Source organism: Macrobrachium rosenbergii, chromosome 45 (genome assembly GCF_040412425.1).
Source record: "Macrobrachium rosenbergii isolate ZJJX-2024 chromosome 45, ASM4041242v1, whole genome shotgun sequence".
Lineage (NCBI taxonomy): Eukaryota > Metazoa > Arthropoda > Malacostraca > Decapoda > Palaemonidae > Macrobrachium > Macrobrachium rosenbergii.
Window position 1 is genome coordinate 23,852,707 of NC_089785.1, and position 20,000 is coordinate 23,872,706.

The following is a 20,000-nucleotide window of genomic DNA, read 5'->3' on the forward strand; positions in this document are numbered from 1 at the left end:
CTGCACGTACACACACACACGTACACACACAACAGTACATAAATGCACGATATTCTTACAACCGGTATCATAAGATGGCGTCTATAAGCCTACAAACCCACCGTGTATTTTGAACCAGTTACATACACGACCATCGTGTACGAATTCTTGTTTCATTTACGTACACGACCATCGTGTATACGCTAACTTTTCACTCGGTTATATACACGACCCTCGTGTACTCTTCGGATTATTTATATACACGACCACAACTCGCGCCTACTCCCTGGATGGGCTCTGTGCACGACGATCGTGCACCGTCGGTGTTAACTAAGAACAAGTATATATATTATATATGTGTATATATAATATATATATTGATTCAAATTAATTATCCGGTCATGTGGGAAGAATGGAGGATTATGGGCCTAAAGAATGGGTCTTAACACCCAGGAAGATGGAAAATGTATGTGCACTGTACGTACGGGGCACGAAACACCTTTGATGGGACTTTGTGTAAGTATTAAGTGTCTTATGTGAATAAATATTTAATAATATATATATATATATATATATATATATATATATATATATATATATATATATATATATATATATATATATATATATATATAAATTGATAACTTAAGCCTAGGCTATAGTAACTCTCATGATATATAATATAAATTTTAAGTTTAAATACTCCCTAATATTGCTTGACTTATCATATAATCTAAAATTAATTAACTGTAAAAGTGTAAATCATTTGCCACAATTAACAGTCATTAATAATCAACAAACAATTATACAATAATAATTGATAATATCACTCACTCTACTTTTTACGTAATATATTGAAATATTAAACTAATATTTAAAACAATTATTATAAATACTTAACAATAAATGACACTACTGTACTCACCGTAGATCCGGACTTCTCACTGTCGTCACTATCACGATACTTCGACGATCACTATCGCGACGTGACGTCACAGGTCACAATCGCGCGTTTAAATCACTATTTAATATCGGCGAATACCGGAACGGCCGCCATTAATGGTTCGTTATTTCGTCGAATAACGGTTTTTTACGCATTTCACCATCGCGAATAACGAACGAAGGGTTATAATGAATAACGACGAAGGTGAATAACGATCTCCATCAAACGAAAACTTAGATAAATTGAAATAAAACGAGGGTGAACGCGTATAGTGAATGACAGTGAGGGCTAGTGACATTAAGTGTTGCACTTCGCTTACGCGATGACAACCAATCACCTGCCTCCAAATTCGTGACGTCACGATGACGTAGTCGTTTCGTCACCGCCGGGGGCCAATCAGCAGCCGAGGGGAGAGTCACGCCTCTTTCTCAGCCAATGAAAGCGGAGGGGAAAGCTGAAGGTAGTTCAAGCGATGTAATAACTCGCTTGTTATGTAATTGAGAGTATCTCGTCCGGCCGTTATACGCGGAATAACAACAGGCAAGCGAAGGTATATTACTTATATATATCTGTCAATGCTTGAATTGGGATTAATTTGGTTTGTTAACGACAAACGATTGCAAATTATTAATGGAAAGTACGTTAGAAGTAGGCCTATTCATATGATCTGTGATTTCAAAGTTTTTAACAGATCAAATTCTCAGAACTAAACCTTTGCTGTCAATTCTGAGGCCATTTTCTCAACAGGAATTAACGCTGAAGAAAGTATATTGATTATTATGGTTTGCTAATAACAAACATTTGCATGGCATATAAAAATACATTAAAAGTAAGCCTATACATAAGGGTTCATAATTCTCAAGTAGACCGAATTCTCAGGCCTAGACCTAAGCGTATATTAGAATGTGCCGTATTTTGTAAATTCCTAAAGTATTTTCTTGATAAAATCAACCCCATACGGTCTATATAAAACAATATAAACGACATGGCTACGTTACCTCCCAAAGCAACGAAACAATCTGCAATTATCGCGAGTTACTGTTATTTATGTTTTCAACGTACTGTGGATGTACCCTAGTACTATGCAAAATCTCTCTCTCTCTCTCTCTCTCTCAGTCTATGTCTCTCTCTCTCTCTCTCTCTCTCCATTTCCTACGATAATAATCACAGTCGAATCGGAACGATTATTGAAGAGTCAATTTGATGTCCATAATTGCACAACGTAGTGGATGGTTGGTTAGTCAAGCAGGCATGGTAACCGCCTTAGTGGGTTACGCATTTACTTGTAAGGTTCGCACGTACACAGACGATGATTCCGAAGGTGAATTCGGAAGTTTAGCCCCCCCCCCCCATCTCTCCCTCTCTCTCTCTCTCTAGCTTTCTCTCCCCCTCTCTCTCTCCTTATTCCTCTTAGTAGCCGCATGGTTGAGCTCTGAATCACCTCTCTCTCTCTCTCTCTCTCTCTCTCTCTTCCTGTATAAGGGGTTAGTGTTTTCAGTGCACCTCGCGGGCTGCACTGTAGGCGTTATTTGCAAAGGTTACGTTCTCTGCAGCTTCCCTTCGGCCCCGGGTTGCAACGTTGAATGACCTAATAGGTTCCAGTGGTTGGCCTAAACTCTGTAGTTAATTCTCTCTCTCTCTCTCTCTCTCTGCTCCTTCTTCCTCTTTGTAGTCGAAGCTTGGTCTCTGAATTGTGTCATCCATCGTCAACCAGAGAACGAGAATTCGGAGGAGTATCTCTCTCTGTGGCTCTTTCTCTCTCTCTCTCTGTGGCTCTTTCTCTCTCTCTCTATGTGGCTCTCTCTCTCTCTGCTTCTTCCCCTTTGTAGTCGAAGCCTGGGCTCTGAAGCGTCATCCATCGTCAACCAGAGAACGAGGATTCGAAGGAGTATCTCTCTCTCTTTCTCTTTCTCTCTCTCTCTCTCTGTGGCTCTCTCTCTCTATCTCTATCTCTCTCTCTCTCTCTGTGGCTCTCTTTCTGTCTGTCTCTCTCTGCTTCTTCTTCCTCTTTGGAGTCGAAGCCTGGGCTCTGAACCGTCATCCATCGTCAACCAGAGAACGAGGATTCGGAGGAATATATATATATATATTTATCTCTCTCTCTCTCTCTTCCCCATCATCCTCCACTCACCCACCGTCACCCAGCACGACCAGAAGAGACCGCGACGGACGACCAGAGGCACACAAACGGTGCAAGTGCAACCACATACCGTCGCCGTAGTCGTCATCCACTACCGCCATCATCATCATCATCATCATCATCATCAGCCTGAGCCAGAGAGAGACTGACTCAGTTGTGTTGGTGGCTCCTTCTTCTTCTTCTTCTTCTTCACACTCAGTGCTCTGTTGACCGCGGTGATGAGAAGACGTGTCGCTCCCGCCTCGCACTCACTCACGTCTGCCGAGGTGGCGAGAGAGAGGGAGGTCGTTTTCTGTAAGGCTTGACTTTTTTTCCGTTTGTCGTCAAGTTTTAGATCTTTTTTTGAGTTTTTTTTTTTTGGAAGAGTTGGTAGTTTGTTGGGGGAGAGTTTGGGGAAGTTTTTTATTGATGGGAGCATCGCCCCCTACCCCCCTTTTAACGGTAAAAAAGAAGTTTTTCAAAATCGAAAAATTCGAAGCCGAACGATTCGAAATTGTGATGTGGAGATTTTTCTTAAAAAAAACTTTTTAAAAAGACGTTCTACTTTTTTTAAGGGGAGGATTCCCTCGGGGGAACTTTTGTCTATTATAAAAACAACCCCCGTTCCCTCTAAAAAAAGTTTTTAGGAGTCGAAAAACGTGAAACCGAGAGAGAAAAATAAAAAAAAACTTAAATAAGTGATGTGATTGACGGAAGATGTCGACTGGGTTCTCCATTTATAAAGTGATAATTCGACCTATGTTACTTTTTTGCCTTTGACCAAACGGGTGTGTATGGCAAGAATACTTATTTAAGTTCCTTCTGAGTTACTTATTTTTTTAGTAAGGTACTTATTTTTTTACTTAAGTTATTTTTACTTGAAGTTTCAGTTATGTTTACCACTTACCAACGGGTTTGTATCTCACTAAGTTCATTCTAAGTTACTTACGAAATTCATTGCAGTAAATTCTTACTTATAACTCAATATTATCTTCACTTTTCTAACACTTTATCAACACTTTATTAACTTATGTTATTTTTTATTTTTTGCTAAGGGTTTATATCACAGAATTACTTATTTTCATTCTAAGTTACTTATGAAATTCATTGCAGAAATTTTTTTTTTACTTAAAACTTTAAATATGTTCAATTTTTAAACTTAAAATATGTTCAATTTTTTCACACTTACATCAGCCTATATTTATTATCATTTATCATTGCCAACCGGTTTTTATCCCCCAAATTACTTAAGTTCATTCTAAGTTACTTATGAAATTTATTACAGAATAATTTATTTTACTTAAAAGTTAAAATATCTTCACTTTTCTAATACTTTATCAACTTATATTATTATTTATCTTTTACCAAGGTGTTTGTAACCCACGAAATACTTAATTTCATTCTGTTACTTATAAAATTCATCGCACAATAAATTCATACTTAAAACTTAAAATACCTTCACTTTGCTCACACTTAACATCAACTACATTGCATGCCTGAAGCTACCAGCGTCCAATGACCTCGTAGGTCCCAACGCTTGGCTTATGGCCTCAGTCGAATTTGTAGTTTCTCCTGGACCACAAAATTTCCCAAATTTCAAATTCAAATATTTTTCTAAGCAACTCCGTAGAAGCGTCACTTGAATTGGGAGGTTAATGAAACCACTGGATTAAGCTAATTAAAACAGTTAGATCAATTACTGTCTTAATTGTCCTTTGCTTGGAGTTATTGTATTGCTCTTAAATGCTTGGTAGGTGATTAATGGAAATTATCGTTAGACTTAAATGGCAAGTGATTAATAGAAGTTATTATTAGACTTGATTGAGAGATGGTTGATGGAAATTATTTGACTTACCTGTTAGGCGATTGACAGAAATGATTAGACTTGCCTGGTAAGTGATTTATAGAAATTGTTAGGCTTACCTGATAAATGGTTTATAGAGATTATTAGGCTTGCTTGATAGATGATTTATGGAAATTATTAGTCTTGCCTGATAGATGATTTATGGAAATTATTAGGCTTACCTGATAAATGGTTTATAGAAATAATTAGGCTTACCTGGTAAATGATTTATAGAAATTATTAGACTTGCCTGATAGATGATTTATAGAAATGATTAGGCTTACATGATAGATGATTTATAGAAATGATTAGACTTACTTGATTTATAGAAATTATTAGACTTACCTGATAAGTGATTTATAGAAATTATTAGACTCACCTGATAGATAATTCATAGAAATGATTAGACTTACCTGATAAGTGATTTATAGAAATTATTAGGCTTATATACCTGATAAGTGATTTATAGAAATTATTAGACTTACCTGGTAAATGATTTATAGAAATAATTGGACTTACCTGATAAATGATTTATAGAAATTATTAGACTCATATAACTTGCATGTGAGACTATTATTGTACTTTAGCGGAAAAGGAAAACTTTAATAGATATTATAATCGATTGTCCGTTAAATGCAGATAATAGGGAATGGGAAGAGGCGTAGCATTCCAAGGAATTACCGATGGATTCCTGATTCCTAATCTCCTTGTAATAGTAATTTCTGGGATATCGAAAAGAAGATAGGCCTATCTAATTTTATAGTCAATTGTGTTTAAACAAAGTCAGGTCTAAAGTAGGCCTATATGATTTTATAGTCAGGTGATCATATTTAGACAGAGGCAGATTTTATATAGTAAATGTTGTATTATGGAATGTTAAAACAATTGACGTGTAGTTTTGTCAATGTTAAAACGACAGGAATGAATAGGCCTAGTTAATTAGGTAGCGTGGTCACAAATTTGAAACATGAGTACTATAAAAAACATTATTATTTTATTTTTGGGTGTGGGGATGGTGGGGAGGTGATTGTTAATAAAAAAATAATTAACCAGATTCCGGAAAATACTTAAAATGCAAAAAAAAAAAAGGCTAAAATGTCGAAGTACATTTTTGAAAGTACAAACAGTTAGGCCTATCGGAGTAGCCTTGGAATAAGTGTATAGGTGTATATGTGTGTACATGTGTATTGACCGCCTTACTTAAGGAATGCGAGGTGTAAGTGTTGGGTGTATGATATGTTATCTGTTTATACATGTATACAGGGCTGGCTAGGCGTTGAGTGTACTGTGTATAAACAACCGTGTTAAGGAATATTGGTCTAGGCAGTGTACTTGTGTGTGTACATGTGATCTATACGACGTTAAGTGTTGAGTGTAATCTGTGTGTATACACCTTTGTTAAGGGATATTGGTCTAGGCTGTGTATTTTTGTTATCTGTCTATATAAGTATACATGTGTGTATTCCTGTACTGAAGGACAGCGTGGGTATATGTTGAATGTATATATGTATTATGCGTGTGTATACATACGCTGTATACCGTCATTCATAAGTATACTGTACTGAGGAATATTCACTCCACTGAATCGAAAATATGAAAATTATATAGAATTCTCTTAAAATGATCTAAAACTATACAATTCCATTCTGTAATTATTTAAAACAATACGAAATTACTTTATTAGAAACTTCACACAAAACTCTACCTGCAGAGGCGTCTGCACAGAAGTTAGGCCTAAGGAAGGAAAAGTGATGTTATTGTAGATCGAAAGAAAATTAAAACAAAACTTATTCTTTATTTTTCCGATGTGGCGACACGAAGAAGGAGGAAGAGTCAACACGAACAATGGAAACGAAAGAAAGCGTGATAAAAGTGGCAGATGAAACGGGCGAACAGAGAAGAGGAGGAAGAAGATGAGAGGAAGTGGTTATCACTTCAATCATAAACAGGAGAAGAGAAGTGGTCGATGATCGCGTGAGAAGTGTGACGTAAGAATAATGCAAAGAGGACGAGGAATAAGTGATACAATTGAAGATTAAAGTTAAAAAAAGAAGTTGAGATTTTTCGTAGATTGAAAAGCGTTTGGGTAAAGATATTTTATACAGGAGAGAAGGAAGGAAAAAGATTTGGAAAATTGGAGAAAAAGTGTACTAATAAAGATATCTCATATATATAAATATAAAGTCGAGGAAAGGAAGAGAGAGAGAGAGAGAGAGAATAAAGCAAAAATAACGAGAGTTCACATAAGATGGTATGAAAAAGAACAAACATCGGTCTAGAGTTTAGAGAAAAAAAAAGTGTGAGTGAAAACCGTTATAGATGTTGAGTGCGGATATCAGTTGAGCAAACAGTCGGCGAAGGAGGAGGAGGAGGAGGAGGAGGAGGAGAAGGAGAGGAGAATAAGAAGAAGGAATAAGAAGGAGAAGAAGAAAGGAATAAGAAGGATTCCGCAGCTGACATTCCTACGGCCCTCCGTAGGACTATAGGGTGGACGAAACGGTTCTAGGTGAGTAAAGTCAACATACTTCTCTCTCTCTCTCTCTCTCTCTCTCTCTCTCTCTCTCTCTCTCTCTCTGATTTGTTCCATTATTCTATCTGTCATTTTCATGTATTTTTTAATTTCTAATGATACATAATTACATTTTTTTTTGTAAAAGGAAATTGTTATTTATTTGTATTAACTGTATGGGCCTATATACATGTGTATATGTTTATGTATAAACTATATATATGTATATATATGTATATATATGTGTATATATAATGGAATAACTCAAGCGTGCTTAAGCGCGATTCGATAACTCAAATAGTTACTATTACTGTTTTGACTTATTTATGAATTACTGGCGAGGGGAGGTTTAATAGTTACATGTAATACTATTACTTGTTATTGTCTGGTGTCGTTTTGAATAGTATAAACGGGTTATTTTTATCTGAGGGTATTGTAATTATTACTTTTGTTTTTGTGTTTTGTTGTGAATTAGACCTAGGTTGAATTATATGTGAGTTGGGTTTGGGTGGCGTTTGGTATAGATGTTATATATTTGTAGGGTGTGTGTGTGTGTGTGTGTGTGTGTGTGTGAGTGTGTGTGTATAATTCCCACACACAGTAGACGTTCATTTAATCGTAAACGACGGTTGGTCTAATCCTTAGGCGTCAGTGACCTCCCATTTCCCGCCTACTGTAACCTCTGATCTCTGACCTTGAATATATTGAAGTATATCGTCACTACCTCGGTTGAATTTCGGAAGCCAATGTTACTTATCAGAATGATCCCCTTGGTTTAATTCTTGGTTTAAAACTTTCAAAAATAACTACTCGTGTTGTGTAGCAATTTTAATTTTCGAAGAGATAGGCCTATGTCTACATTTACAAGGTTAGGTTTAGATTTACAACTGTTGTGTAATTTTGAAGAGGTAGGTCTAGGCCTATATTTACAAAAGGTGCTGAGTGTGGTATGGTTTCATAAAAGGGACTTCTCTAGAGGCCTGGTGTGTACTTCTGGACTGGGCATACCAACCTAGACGAAATTGTATGAGAAGATTCTAAACAAAATTGACAGATATGAAATCAAAGATTTGAATGATCTGTGTGGTGCAATTTATATTATAAAGATTATATGTATATTTATATATACATATATATATTTGTATATAAAATATATACAAATATATATACAGTGTATAAAAAGAACGAAAGTGTCTATATCTCTCAAGCCACCCATTAGAAGGATAGGCCTACGCAGCTTAGGCCCAAGAAATAAAAGATTTAAGTTATGTCGCATTTACACGGAAGTATTCCTTTGCGCGAAAACGGCTCGACTCGATTTGTGTTAATAATTGAGCGTGTCGATACATACATATATTTTTTTTTACTGGACTACTTTTCAAAAACGTTTTTTTTTTTTTCCGTTTATTTGATGTGATATGACTGGTATACGGGTTTGAATTTGTGTGTGGGTGGCGTCGGGGTAGAATCTCTGATGTATTAGGCTTTTTCTGTTTCGATTATATGTCTATATGTGTGTGTATATATATGTGTGTAGCCAATACACATACATACATATGTATATATATATATATACGCATATAAATGTAGGCCTATATTTATATATTTTTAAAGTATTTTTATCATACACAGCCACAATCTGTGGTTAATTTTCACCCTTCAGAACCCTTTCTTATGGCTATCAAGGTTAATTATCAACCCATCAAGTGTATTGGGCTATTAAATAAGGCATAGGTGTCATCTCCAATAAACTATAGGCCTATTTGTTATAGCTTTGTACAGTCAGTGTTAAGTTTTTATTCATATTTTAAGTGTTAGCTGCTGACTTTCCTGTGTCTGTTTCTTGTTAGATTTATCTATGCGCCATCTTTACTTCCCCGTCATGTAATCACTCATTTCTGTGGAAATATTTTGCCTTATTGTGCTTAACATGTCGGTAACATATCACAGATACATCACAAACAGGTTGAATACAAATCGACAAGTTGTTGGTGGTCATAGCCTAACCTGTTTTACATTAGATTATATCCAGCATTTGCCAAAGATTCAGTCTTCATTTAAAGTCGTTGGATAGTTTTCAACATGTTGATGATATATATGCAACAAGCTTCTGTGTTGACAATATGTTTAACTTAAGTGTTGACAAGCCTTGAAGAACATTGATGGAGAACCTTTGAGTATATTGAGTGACGCGGTTTTGAAGGTTGATGACTTGTTTTCAACATGTTTATATGTATGAGATAAGTTGGCGACGTGTGTTGATGACATGTTGTACTGAAATGTGGACGTAGCCTTAAGAACATTAGGGGATATTGAGTGACGCGGTTTTTAACGTTGGTGACTTGTTTTCAACATTTTTGCAATATGTATGAGACAAGTTGACGACATGTGTTGACAACATGTTTAACTGGAGTGTTGACAGACCTTGAAGAGCATTGCTAGGTAACCTTTGAGAAAAATACCTGTCACTCATTATGTCGCCAACACACGTCGCCAACTTTATATACACATACATGTTGATAACACGTCGATAATATTATATTTTTTGTCATTTAATATGTTCATCATCATTCACTTTGAGTATAGTGAATGATGATGAACATATTAAATGACAAAGTTATAATGGTTATCGACGTGTTGTCAACATGTATGTGACATGTACGTAACAAGTTGGCGACGTGTGTTGGCGACATAATGAGTGACAGGTATTTTTCTCCTCCATCGGCTTAATTAGTCTGAACTCTGACCCCCTTTTAAGAACCGGAAATTTATGGTCTGGTAGGAAGTCGAGGTACATGATTTTGCCGTTTATGACAGGGCGCTCGTCGAGACTTAATGAACGCGTCTGCGTCGCTCTTCAAACCAGTACTTTCATAGGTAACAAGTCCCAGAAGCGGCCTCGTTCAGCACCGTCGTGCCATTCAGGCGTAGCGGAAAACGGTCAGCGTTTTTGGACGCTACCGAACGAGAATTTCAGGAACGTGGATGAACGGTGGATCCGGTGTCATTCCACCCCAGGCTTCGTTCAGTCAGGGACTTCCGATGGCGGAAAACGATTTAGCGCCTGCTTGCCCCCGGGCGCCTTTGAAAGTTTTTTAAGAGTCGTGGAACCGTTTCATTATCCTCTCTTTTTAAGCGGTTAGCATGTCTCTAGTCGTTCGTCGAACAGGTTTCTGGTAAGTGTGTTTAAGGAGTGTCCCGCCAGACATTTAGACTCAACAGATTGATTTGGTGGCTGTTTGGTTAACGTATATGGCATAGAGTATATGTATATGTATGTATATATACATATATAATGTATATATGTATATACATCATACATAAACTCTCTGTAATTGGTTGATTCATAGTGTGTTGGCTTTTGTGTTTTGCATAATTTTACTGGATGCCAGTCTCTCTCTCTCTCTCTCTCTCTCTCTCTCTCTCTCTCTCTCTCTCTCTCTCTCTCTCTCTCTCTCTCTATATATATATATATATATATATATATATATATATATATATGTGTGTGTGTGTGTGTGTGTGTGTATATGTATATGTACAGTATATACATAAGTATATATGTATGTCTGTATGTATGTATAAATGTATATATATATATATATATATATATATATATATATATATATATATATATATATATATATATATATATATATTTCCTGTCAGACTGTATAACTTTGAACATTAAAAGTAAAAAGTTCGGAACTAACACCTCGTTATTATAGTTTTGTATCAACTCATTGCAGTATTCCTATTCTGAACCCAAAAAGTTCTGAATTTAAACCCAAAAAACAATAACACATTTTTTGAATCAGGTATGCAAAATCTCCAAAATGAACCCCAAAAGCGGAAGAAATCTTTTACAAAATACATTTCTCCAAGTGTATTGTATTTTATATATTTGTTCTGCTTTGAATACAATACTTCACGAACTCTGAAAATAATTAGGCTATGTGGTGCATTGTCCTGCGTCAATTTCCAACGTCCCAAAACCTTCGGTGGCTTATATTTATCTATAATTCAGCTGCCGTCTAAGGCCAGTTATGACCGATAGATGCGGCGACGCCTCTTTGACGTACCATATCAATCAATCAGTCAGTCACCTGCCTTTGAATGAGTCGTTTGCCTGGTGGGTGGACCGTCTCCAGAATAACTGTAAGTGACTGTGACCCTTCAGAGAATGAAATCTCTCTTGGTTAGAATCTCTTCCAGTCAGAGTGAAATCTGACAACCCTTTTCACTGATATTCTCTCTCTCTCTCTCTCTCTCTCTCTCTCTCTCTCTCTCTCTCTCTCTCTCTCTCTCTCTCTCGGCGTCAATAACCCAGGTGCTGTGATGCCAGTTTTAGTAGCCATAAATCAGTCAGTCTCTCTCTCTCTCTCTCTCTCTCTCTCTCTCTCTCTCTCTCTCTCTCTCTCTCTCTCTCTCTCAATCTTCACCTGAAAACCTTTATAGACAGAGTCAACATCTATGGTAAATCCAAGATGGATCTAAAGGGAAATCAGCCTGCACAGAGAGAGAGAGAGAGAGAGAGAGAGAGAGAGAGAGAGAGAGAGAGAGAGAGAGAGAGAGTTACAGGAAAAGGTGACAAGTTAATAAATACGAGGGAATTAAAAATAAAACCGATATACCTGGAATTCGGGAGACGTCAGTAGCAGAGAGAACAGGAATGAATTTATTCCTCGCGTGAATATTTGGAGACCAGAAAATTCTACAACTGTCGCCAAAATAAAATCCCTTGAAAACCGAGTAGTGTTGAACCCGATGCTAAGATTCCACAACTGCACAAGGCAGACTGCTCTACATTTTAGCTGTCGCCAAAATAAAATCCCTTGAAAACTGAGTGGTGTTAAACCCGATACCAGAAAACAGCGCTCGGTTTGCAGTACTAGCTCTCTCTCTCTCTCTCTCTCTCTCTCTCTCTCTCTCTCTCTCTCTAAATAAAAGACAAATCTATATTCAGCGTGGTAGAACCTCACAGCTGCTGCGTACAGTTACGTAGAACATAATCTACAATTTATTGGAAAATGTCAGTTGCCAAAGCGACCTTCTACGATCTTTTGATGCGTGCGACATTTTCGACCAGATATTCTTCAATGTTTGGTGCGTTTGTGCCATAAAAGGCAGAAGCTGTAGTGTATATAGGGTTAGATGATGCTGTACCTATCAGAAGGAGTAGTATTAAAAATGTAATAGGGTTAGATACAACTATTTAAGGGAATGGCATTCCTAAATTGATTCGAGTGCCAGGAACCATTGTCTCTGGAGAGAGAAGTCAGAGAGTTTAGTATAGGCGAAGAGAGGCGTTTTTAACCTAATTTGCGTGGTTGCACGCTTATCATGAGCAGTAATACTCGATGGAGCTGTTCAACCATTGAAAGACCCCGTAGGGTATTGGGTAGTGCTGTCAGTACACCTCATTCGGAGCACTGTAGGCATTACTTAGGCTCCTAGCTACTACAACCTCTTTCATTCCTTTGACTGTACCTCCGTTCATATTCCCTTTCTTCCATCTTACTTTCTTCAACCCTCTCCTGATGATGGTTTCATAGTGCAGTTGCTAAAGGTTTTCCTCCTGTTACACCTTTCAAACCTCCCTTTCTCTCAGTTTCCCATTCAGCGGAAAGTATGTTCCATTGAAAGTAGAATCACTTAAAAGGGGAACAATAATGCAGCATACAGACTTAAAAAGGGAACAATAATGCAGCATTTAGACTTAAAAAAGAATGCAGCATACAGACTTAAAAAAGGGAACAATAATGCAGCGTTCAGACTTAAAAAAGAATGCAGCATACAGACTTAAAAAAGGGAACAATAATGCAGCATACAGACTTAAAAGAGGGAACAATAATGCAGCACACAGACTTAAAAGAGGGAACAATAATGCAGCACACAGACTTAAAAGAGGGAACAATAATGCAGCACACAGACTTAAAAAAAGAAAAATAATGCAGCACACAGACTTAAAAAAAGAAAAATAATGCAGCACACAGACTTAAAAAAAGAAAAAAATAATGCAGCAAACAGACTTAAAAAAGGGAACAATAATGCAGCACACATACTTAAAAAAGGGAACAATAATGCAGCACACAGACTTAAAAAAAGAAAAAAATAATGCAGCATACAGACTTAAAAAAGGGAACAATAATGCAGCACACAGACTTAAAAAAGGGAACAATAATGCAGCACACAGACTTAAAAAAGGGAACAATAATGCAGCACACAGACTTAAAAAAGGGAACAATAATGCAGCACACAGACTTAAAAGAGGGAACAATAATGCAGCACACAGACTTAAAAAAGGGAACAATAATGCAGCATACAGACTTAAAAGAGGGAACAATAATGCAGCACACAGACTTAAAAGAGGGAACAATAATGCAGCATACAGACTTAAAAGAGGGAACAATAATGCAGCACACAGACTTAAAATAGGGAACAATAATGCAGCACGCAGACTTAAAAAAAGAAAAATAACGCAGCACACAGACTTAAAAAAGGGAACAATAATGCAGCACACAGACTTAAAAAAGGGAACAATAATGCAGCACACAGACTTAAAAAAGGGAACAATAATGCAGCACACAGACTTAAAAAAGGGAACAATAATGCAGCACTCAGACTTAAAAGAGGGAACAATAATGCAGCACACAGACTTAAAAGAGGGAACAATAATGCAGCACACAGACTTAAAAGAGGGAACAATAATGCAGCATACAGACTTAAAAAAGGGAACAATAATGCAGCATACAGACTTAAAAAAGGGAACAATAATGCAGCATACAGACTTAAAAAAGGGAACAATAATGCAGCATACAGACTTAAAAAAGGGAACAATAATGCAGCACACAGACTTAAAAAAGGGAACAATAATGCAGCACACAGACTTAAAAAAGGGAACAATAATGCAGCATACAGACTTAAAAAAGGGAACAATAATGCAGCACACAGACTTAAAAAAGGGAACAATAATGCAGCACACAGACTTAAAAAGGGAACAATAATGCAGCATACAGACTTAAAAAAGGGAACAATAATGCAGCACACAGACTTAAAAAAGGGAACAATAATGCAGCATACAGACTTAAAAAAGGGAACAATAATGCAGCACACAGACTTAAAAAAGGGAACAATAATGCAGCACACAGACTTAAAAAGGGAACAATAATGCAGCACACAGACTTAAAAAGGGAACAATAATGCAGCACACAGACTTAAAAAGGGAACAATAATGCAGCACACAGACTTAAAAAAGGGAACAATAATGCAGCACACAGACTTAAAAAAGAAAAATAATGCAGCACACAGACTTAAAAAATGAAAAATAATGCAGCACACAGACTTAAAAAAAGGGAACAATAATGCAGCACACAGACTTAAAAAAAGAAAAATAACGCAGCACACAGACTTAAAAAAAGAAAAATAATGCAGCACACAGACTTAAAAAATGAAAAATAATGCAGCACACAGACTTAAAAAAAGGGAACAATAATGCAGCACACAGACTTAAAAAAAGAAAAATAATGCAGCACACAGACTTAAAAAATGAAAAATAATGCAGCACACAGACTTAAAAAAAGGGAACAATAATGCAGCACACAGACTTAAAAAAAGAAAAATAACGCAGCACACAGACTTAAAAAAGGGAACAATAATGCAGCGTTCAGACTTAAAAAAGGGAACAATAATGCAGCACACAGACTTAAAAAAGGGAACAATAATGCAGCATACAGACTTAAAAAAGGGAACAATAATGCAGCACACAGACTTAAAAAAAGGGAACAATAATGCAGCACACAGACTTAAAAAAGGGAACAATAATGCAGCACACAGACTTAAAAAAAGGGAACAATAATGCAGCACAAATACTTAAAAAAAGGGAACAATAATGCAGCACACAGACTTAAAAAAAGGGAACAATAATGCAGCACACAGACTTAAAAAAAGAAAAATAACGCAGCACACAGACTTAAAAAAGGGAACAATAATGCAGCACACAGACTTAAAAAAAGAAAAATAACGCAGCACACAGACTTAAAAAAAGAAAAATAACGCAGCACACAGACTTAAAAAAAGAAAAATAACGCAGCACGCAGACTTAAAAGAAAAATAACGCAGCACACAGACTTAAAAAAAGAAAAATAACGCAGCACACAGACTTAAAAAAAGAAAAATAACGCAGCACACAGACTTAAAAAAAGAAAAATAACGCAGCACGCAGACTTAGAAAAAGAAAAATAACGCAGCACACAGACTTAAAAAAAGAAAAATAACGCAGCACACAGACTTAAAAAAAGAAAAATAACGCAACACACAGACTTAAAAACGTACTTTTCCTTTACTACATTTGTTCCATCATCCCTTGAAAGAACAAGAGACCAACCACCTGACTGGCTGCTAACAGTCCACCCACCCAGTTAACTGGCTCCGGACAGTCTCGGCCATTACGAAATATGCAAATTGACCGGCGAAGTTCGACTGGTTGTTATTATTATTATTCCGAAGGAGCAACTGGTTCGCGCACCTTTTGGGCGAAAGGAAAGCTTTTAGAATTCGGCATTGTCAGAAGTTTGTAGGTGCTGAATCCACAAGCAAGACTTCGTACACTGTCACACGGGAAGGGATGATGCTGGGGGGAGAGAGAGAGAGAGAGAGAGAGAGAGAGAGAGAGAGAGAGAGAGAGAAGGGCTAGGGCAGGCAGTACGAATATGTTTCTAATTGTTGTTTTTTTATTCATTTAAAATGATTTCCGATTTGGGTCGCCTAATCTGACCTGAGCAGTGAATTCTGTACCTGGTAGTTAGTCGGGGGTAGTGAGTGTGGACTACAATGAAGGGCGTGGGGCTAGCAGCCTCATCCTAAATGGCTTCTGAGAACCGGAATGCTACCCCTTTCTCTGTACAAGGAATGTAGTGTGTAGGCGGAATCTCTCTCTCTCTCTCTCTCTCTCTCTCTCTCTCTCTCTCTCTCTCTCTCTCTCTATATATATATATATATATATATATATATATATATATATATATATATATATATATATATATATATATATATATATATATATATATATTTCTATGTATATATATATGTTATATATCACTCATTTTCCTCATATTACAAATTCATCTATATAGCCATTAACCGCTTCCACACCTCAGACAGGCGTCATTAAGTCATCGAAAAGCAATAACATTATTACCAAAGTCCCCCTCCCCTTCCTCCCCTCACCCTCCCAAGCCTATTCACCTGTCAATTACGGCATTAGCACACCTGTAATTTGGAGGGCATGTAATGTCTTCGTAATCGCCGCCTATGCGAGCGTGTAATCGCGATGTTCTCCCAAGTGGCACAAACAGAATTTTTTTTTTTCCGTTTTTTGCCATTTTTACACCAGGTGACCCCTTGTCTATAATTGGCAGAGGATTACCGGTTCTGAGTACAGGCTGTCAAGATGTGCATGATGATGATGTGTTTTGCCTGAGAGAGAGAGAGAGAGAGAGAGAGAGAGAGAGAGAGAGAGAGAGAGAGAGAGGGTGTATGTGTTTGCGTTGCTAATTTTAGCATGAAGGCTGGGTTAAGACTAAACTCAGGTTTTGAGAGAGAGAGAGAGAGAGAGAGAGAGAGAGAGAGAGAGAGAGAGAGAGAGAGAGAGAGAGAGAGAGAGAGATAGTCTATGTTCCTAATTTTAGCATGAAGGCTGATTTCAAACCAAACTCAGGTTTTAATGTAAATGAACTTTGTTCTTTAGTGACTGAATTTAAAAAAAAAATTATTTTTAAGTTTTATCAAGATAGAATTCTGGAATGAATGTCAGGTTTTTTTAAGACCAAGAGAAGACAACAAAAATCTCAAGTTTATCTTTAATAAAATCACGTATAATTGAAGCTGGCACTTAGCGTTCTCAAGGTGCATGCTAATACCTGACATATGTCCGGGCACCATACGAGAGAACTCTCTCTATAAAAAAAGATAAAAATAAAATAGAAATAAAAAAAAATTGAAGATAAAACAAGGATTTTAATTAAAGGATTAAGAAGATGATTTTGATATGCGCGTTGTATTACCGTGCTTATGTCAAGTTGCCTGAAGTGTGAAAAATAAAAAAAAGATAAAATAATAAAAATAAAAATGAAATAAAAGGACTTTAAGTGAAGCATAAAATGATTTTGACACCTGCATTGCAATTTAACACTTTTGTCAAGTCGCTTTGATTGTGAAAAATAGGAAAAATAATAAGAAATAAAAGTAAAATGAAAAAAGTATTTTAATTAAATCCTCGAATGATTTTGACACCTGCATTGCATTACCACACTTATACCCGGCCGCCCCAAGTGCCAAGCTACCCGTGCCCGGACGGTATACCCGACTGTCGTGCACAGAGAGAAGCTTGTATCTGTCACCTGAATATTAATTATTACCGATGTTCGCCAGGTATCGTTCCTTCTCATAATAGGGCCGTTAGATTGCAAAGGCCCGTGCGCGCGCGCTCGCTGCAAATTGTACGCGCGTGGGATCGCATGGGTAATCGGGCCTTGCGCGCAATGCACTTTTTCTTTTGTTCATTTTCCCTTAAAGGAGACGAAACAAACACGCGTGGAGGATCGTAGCTGATTGAACAAACACGCCCCGTAGAGGATCGGCCATGTTTGGTGGCCCAAGCACGCACAAACAGTCGTAGCGAATTGAGCAATCACACAAACTCGCCCCGTAGAAGATCGGCCATGTTTGGTGGCCCAAACACGCAAAGAATTGTAGGTAATTGAACAAACATGCTGTAGAGGCTGGGCCATGCACAAACACACAAACAGGCGGTGGAAGCCCAGCCGTGTTTATTGGCCCAAACACGCACAAACAGTCATTGTGATTTGCACAAACACGGCCGTAGAAGATCGGCCATGTTTGTTTGAGCCCAGACGCGCACAAACAATCATAGCGATTTCCACAAACACGCCCGTAGAATATCGGCCACGTTTGTTAGCCCAAACACGCACAAACAGTCATAGCGGTCTGCACAAACACACCCGTAGAAAATGCGGCCATGCTTGTTTGAGCCCAATTCTCCGGAGTATTTTCACCGGCCCGCTTTCTCTCTCTTATTGTTCACCCAGCACCCCCCTTTACGGCTGCGGACAGATGTGCAAAACAAACGCACAAACACGCATTACGGCGCAGTGCCCGCTGAACAAACAGGCGGCCGGGCTTAGGCAAACACGCCGGAGCGCTCTGGCGGAAAATTTGAAAAAGACACACCTTCAGTTAATGTAGGCTGGATTTTTTTTTTTTTTTTTTTTTTTAACTGTGTGGGTTTCGGTTGGGGAGGCGTTCTAATGATTGTTGCAAAGACTTTCTCTCTCTCTCTCTCTCTCTCTCTCTCTCTCTCGTTTATTTCCTATTAATCTCTCTCTCTCACACATGATTCGGTTATTTGATATTATTCTGTGGCCCACATTTATTTCCTATTCTCTCTCTCTCTCTCTCTCTCTCTCTCTCTCTCTCTCTCTCTCTCTCTCTCTCTCTCTCTCTCTGTCGCGTTTATATCCTATTAATCTCTCTCTCTCTCTCTCTCTCTCTCTCTCACGAGTTTGTTTCCTTTTAATCTCTCTCTCTCTCTCTCTCTTTCTCGCGTTTATTTCCTATTAATCTCTCTCTCTCTCTCTGTAACTTTTTTGTATATTTTCTATCACTGGGTTTTTGTCAGTTATTCTCTCTCTCTCTCTCTCTCTCTCTCTCTCTCTCTCTCTCTCTCTCTCTCTCTCTCTCTCTCTCTCTCCTAAAACCCCCCTTTTTTATTGATCACAATTGTTTTGACTTTCCAAATTTCCCATCTCTTACCTATTTATAGTTTGTTTTGTGTCCGTGCTTATTCAATTTCCTCATCTATTATCTATTCTTCTCGCTTCCTTCCTCCACTGTTCCCTGTTTATACAACCTTTCTCTAATCCTTCCTATTTATTATTCTGTTTCTTTTCATTTACCTTCATCCATAATTAATAGTAATTTTATTCACTTTCTCCTAATTATGTTTTTATCCGCTTTTTGTTATTCCTTTTTTGTGTGACTTTTTTATATTTTTTTTCATTGCTTTATTTTGCTTGCGTCGCCATATCTTTCCCTGTAATAATTATCTGGTAGTTTCCTTTTTAATACTTCCCCGCCTTCGAGAATTAGATCCGATGGGTGGGGTGGTTAAGCGTGTTAGCCACCTCCACAGAGAACTTTGATGAGGAAGTTGGCAACATCGGAGTTAACTGGTTTGAATAGGCAACAAGTCACTCACTTTTGGAATGTGACACTTTCTTTTTATTGTTTTTCCTCTGTGTTTCCCGAATTTCGCAAGTAACCTCTGTGTTTTAAGGGTAGGTTAAATTGTCTGTTTTATCTAGAAAATCTGGGATTCTCTTCATTCATATGTGTTTCCAAGTTACTTTTAAAATTTCTTGTTTTTAGAGGCGTTTCTCTCGCCTCCCTCGGGATTAGAACCTTTTCCTCTCTCTCTCTCTCTCTCTCTCTCTCTCTCTCTCTCTCTCTCTCTCTCTCTCTCTATATATATATATATATATATATATGTGTGTGTGTGTGTATATATACAGTATATATATTATCTATCTAT

General features: G+C 37.3%; 1 long non-coding RNA gene across 1 annotated transcript in view; it reads left to right on the forward strand.

Annotated features, from left to right (window-relative positions):
- The first annotated feature begins 3,228 nt into the window (after window positions 1-3,228).
- Window positions 3,229-20,000, forward strand: part of LOC136829797 (uncharacterized) — a 91,640-nt gene continuing 74,868 nt past the window's right edge. The window contains exons 1-2 of the long non-coding RNA XR_010850489.1: window positions 3,229-3,356; window positions 6,706-7,390. This is a non-coding gene — a long non-coding RNA (uncharacterized lncRNA). The remainder of the gene's footprint in view (window positions 3,357-6,705; window positions 7,391-20,000) is intronic.